General features: G+C 46.4%; 1 long non-coding RNA gene across 1 annotated transcript; it reads right to left on the bottom strand.

The window, feature by feature from the left end:
* Positions 1-209: 209 nt before the first annotated feature.
* Positions 210-1509, bottom strand: LOC147239275 (uncharacterized). Its single transcript, XR_015111411.1, has 3 exons — positions 1466-1509; positions 484-539; positions 210-345 (listed from the first exon to the last, which is right to left on the bottom strand). It is a non-coding gene; the product is annotated as an uncharacterized LOC147239275 (long non-coding RNA).
* Positions 1510-4685: the final 3176 nt, after the last annotated feature.

The raw sequence follows: 4685 nt of genomic DNA, 5'->3' as shown, positions 1-4685 counted from the left end.
GAGGTAAACTTACGTAACACAGTGTTTTGCATAGATACGATTATACACCATCTCCACTGTACACAATGGAACTTTTGAGTGATGATTTGTGTTGGAAATGCAAAAAAGATGTGATGTGAAAAGATGTGGGATTGCGTTTTGATCAGACCTTTCTGGACTCAGTGGGTTCAGATCAGAAGTGTCCTTGAACCCGGAGCTTTGCTTGCTGGCGTTAGAGTGATTTCTCTGTTGTCTCAGTGGGAACGTCGACGCCATGCAGAGTGACCCTGAGACACTGGAGGCTCCACGGGTGAAGGAGTGGATCCATGCAATGACTGAGACGGCATCATATGAATGCTTGTTAGGCTGAGTGAAGAGAAGGAGGGAGGTTTTGGGATGTCATGAAGGTCGGTTGATATTTTTGTTTTCCTTTTCTGTGCTTTGTTGAAGACATGGATGCTTCTACTTGGATGAGTGTGGCCTCTTGTATCTCGTGTCTGTCACCTGTGTTCTGTCTGTCCATGTGCCGAGTGCCTTGTTGAGGTTGTCTTGTGTTAAGCCTGTAAAAGTTCAATAAAACCTTGAGTTAAAAAAAAATGAATGTGAAGACTAACTTCAACTTGAAAGTAAGCGCTCACAGTTTTAGTGGAGCGGTGACGGCAGCGTACGACGGTTCTAACTCTCATCCTTCATTTCAGTGATGGAAGCATGATGACATCATCAGTGAAAACATACCTGTGTGTTTTATTAGGCGTCGCAGTTATTACAGCTGCACATCTGGATGTTTCAACTTGATTGCATCAAAGAAAAGAGGACTTTTGTGTTGGTCTACATTGCATTCGAGACTTAAAGCACTCGCTACTGTATCCCATAGTTGATTTATTGGCTGGTGTGATTTTCCATTCTCAATCTCAGAACTTTCATGGTGTGTAATCATCCAAATCTCCTCTATAAATCTGTCCCCAGGCTACATCTAAGCCAGGCTTTCTTTTCTTTTTTCTTCTTGGCTGGAGACGGCCTGTGTGCTCAGATCCATAGACACATACATGCATACAGTAGTACAAAACTCAAGGAAAATCAACCTTTCAATTCTAGAGTCACTATGCAACTAAAATGGGGATTTCTTGAAAGTACTTCCAGCTGCAGTTGCAAAATAAAAACAATTCATAGCAGCGACTAGAAACTGAGCTGCTATTTATCACCATCACACATGCGTCGAGGAGAGCAGAATCCCACTGAACCAGACGCAGCAGCACAAGCTGCAGCAACTTCTCTCAACCAAAAAAGTCTCCCACAGTTTCATGAAAGACAGCAGAGCATCACTCAGACCACCGAGACAAATAAACAACTGGTTCTCTCTGAGGTTGGAGATCCATTCGGTTATTTTCATGTTCTACTGTAACATGAACTCTAAGTACCCCTCCAGGACAGAAGGGGGCAGCGTGGAAATCAGACTGTCCTCCAGTTCACCTTCAGGATCACAAACCTCAGCAAGGTCATCGCCAGCGCACCAGCTCCTGCAAGCTTCACCTTTGTCCCTTTGTCCAGAAACGTGTCGTCCTTGCCACCACGACTGTTTGCTGTTCAACCTCTGGCTCGATCACTGCAGTGGGACTGTGGAACACGAGCAGGGCGCCAGGGGGACGATGGCCATGCACACATGCATGGTGCGTAAGTCCCACCTGGAAAAGGACCATCGGATTAACGCAATAATTCAGGTTTCTCGAGCAGCATGTAAACACCTTGACTAACAGAAGCGTAGATTAAAGAACAGCAGTTGTAACTTTGTTTTAGAACTTGGATCATTGCTGCGTTCAATAGCAGCAGGAAGGAAAGAGCAACAGCGAATTAAAAGTTGTCTAACTCCGGGATCTTGTCTGAGCTCCCATTTCTCTGACTTGACACTGAGATGGCAGCATTTAGACTGTAACTGCTACAAGTGTGTGATGTGTAACAGTGGAACATGTTTGTGCATCGCTGAAATATGTAGCATTCATAGTGATCACGCCACCTCTTGCCCTGTCGCTAACTCTACGGTCCTCCCACTCATCTGTGTTGACTGCTGCCTGAATGCAGCGATGTTGGGCTGGAATTGTGATTTCCAAGTTGTCTTGAACACAGCCTATGTGCCTCAATGTCAACAGAATCAGCCATGTTGGACCCTACCAGGCCAGTCCTGGTCCTGTCCAGTCCCAGTTAGAAGCGTTCTGGTGTTATGAAGGCAACTGAGTTCCAGTTGTGTCCCAGTAAGCCATCGCTGAGCAGCCCCGAGCCAGCACACCAGGGCAGCTCGGAGGAATTCAGCCTCCATGAATCACATCTGCTCACACCGTCCTAAACGTGAGGGGTGGGTTATCTGAGAGCGGCCGCTGAATCACGGCAGCTTGGCAGCTCGACTCCTGCTGGTTCGTGTTCCACTGCCTCTCTTTGTCTCTCTGATGGCTCAACACTTCCAGCGGCGGACTGCTCATTTCTTCTGCCTCTTGCTCCAACACTTTAATTCACACAAAGACTTTGATTAATTTTTGTTGGACATTGGTGCTCTCCAGAGGGGTGAACCATTTCAATGTTGGGCACTGAATTTAGCCACAGATTTCCATGATATTTCATGCACCAAATAGAAGAATCCCCAACTGTAATGACCAGATGGCAAACAAACTCCCACAAACCAAAGTCTTAAGAAGACTGTGGCGCTGCATTAATCCTGCTGGTGTCGTTGACTGACAGGAAAAGGAAGTTTAGTCCTGACTTAGGAACAGAAACATTTGCTTATTTGAGCAGAATTATTTGAAGCTGAAGGAGAATCTGTTTCCTGTTGAGAAGCATCGACTCAGACCACCAGTTTAGTTCTAGTTTAGTTTTAGCTGCCCCAGTTAGTTGGGGAAGAAACTATGGACTCACCAATGATTTCCCTCATACCAGAGAAAAGAGAGCTGGGTAGGTTATTGCTCCTGCTAGCATGCCTGCTAGCATGCCTCCCAGCATGCCTGCTAGCATGCCTGTGAGCTGCGCCTATCATTTCTGTGAGCAGGTTAGCTGACGTAGGTCGTAGCAGCAGTCGCACCGTTGAGGAGATCTTCCTCAACGGTGTGGTCTGATATTTGTCAGACTGAGTGATGATGGCCGTTACAGGACAACTTGCATCTTAAATAATAATTTGCAGTGTGGCTCAATCATGGAAGGGCCTTTCTTCTGTCCAGGCAGCAGGGAGATGCTCATTCAGAGCTGGAAGCTCAGCCGGCACAGACCTCTGGAGCAGGCCTGAGCACACATTAAACTATTCAGTCTTGCATGGCTGACTGTGCACACACAACCATCCACCATCAGAGGCTTTGGACTGAAGCATCCACCTTCTTTCCACTGCATGCTGCCGTCCTGCATGTCAGTTGATTGCAAACAAGCTGTTAAATTACCTGCTTTGCATGAGCTGGGTTTATCATTACACATATTTCCTCAGTTTATGTAAATACGGGCGCATTGTGCCAACATAAACATGCTTTTAGTGTTTACCATCTCACTGTTTGCCATCTTTATCTCAGCTTACTTCCGAGGAGGACTGGAGCTGGAATATACGGTGTATAGGTTCCTCTTTCTCTGATTAAATCCATACATGAGCTATTATCTCAAGGATCTGAATATCTGATCAGATGTTCCCTTTTGTCCTTCCGGTGTCTCCTTCTCTCGGAGGAGGCCGATGTCTCCTCTGTGTGCTGGTCTGAGGCCAGCTGGAGGAGATTTAAACAGATGAGAGTGCAGGACAGATCATGGAGAGCATTAACTGATTGCAGATGACCTGACTGGCCCACCTGTGTGTGTGTGTGTGTGTGTGTGTGTGTGTGTGTGTGTGTGTGTGTGTGTGTGTGTGTGTGTGTGTGTGTTATTGCACTGTTTCTTGTTACTTCACTTCACTGAAAGCAGCCTGGAGTCTTAGAATCTGCCTCCCTGGGGGCGTTTGTGTGTCTGATAGTCTCCGTCTCGTCTCACTGAAATCAGTCGCTTTCATCTTTCTGTTAATGCATGCACACACATGCAAACACACACACACAAACACACAAAAGTGGTACTTCAACCAAAAGTGTTTTTCTTTCAAGTACTCACTAATAGGAGCTCACTTTATTTTCCCTCTTTGTCACTTCTTTGCGTCCCCAGAATGCAGAAAGATCCAGCTACGTATATTTAGCTTGAAGCTAACAGAGACTGCTGGCTAACAGCAGACGTTAGTCAGATGCTCTTTCACTGCGCCACCAAACTGCAGGTGTTTGCTTGTGTGTCAAATCCAAGTGTTACTGAGCACCAGCTGGATCAAGAGGACGTGGATTGTAGCGGACGACGACCTGCGTGACTTATCACCCTGCTCGGTGCTGCACCCACCGGCCTGCAGCAACATTCAGCTTGTGTATGTTTGCTGCCGCATAAAAACACCACTCGGCCTTCGGGAATCTTGTGTGTTTAATAGTTCAGCATTTTACATGCTGCATACCAGCATATTCTGGTCCACCTCTCAAGTCCCTGGTCTCTTTACAGGACACCGTGCAGCCGGTGTCACGCGCCGAGGCCGGTTTATAACCCTCGCAGCAGCCCGCTACATGAAGTGATGTTCTCCAAGGTTTACACACAGAAAGATTTTCACAATACTCATAGCTCAACTTTTACAATCGGTCCCAAACACATATATACATACATGTATAGGTGTGATTATTCAAGCT

Source organism: Aulostomus chinensis, chromosome 23, assembly GCF_037954235.1.
Source record: "Aulostomus chinensis isolate RoL2024-O1b breed Wild chromosome 23, RoL_Achi_v1.0, whole genome shotgun sequence".
NCBI lineage: Eukaryota > Metazoa > Chordata > Actinopteri > Syngnathiformes > Aulostomidae > Aulostomus > Aulostomus chinensis.
Note: the sequence above shows the minus strand (reverse complement) of the source record. Positions and strands in the feature narration are given on the sequence as shown.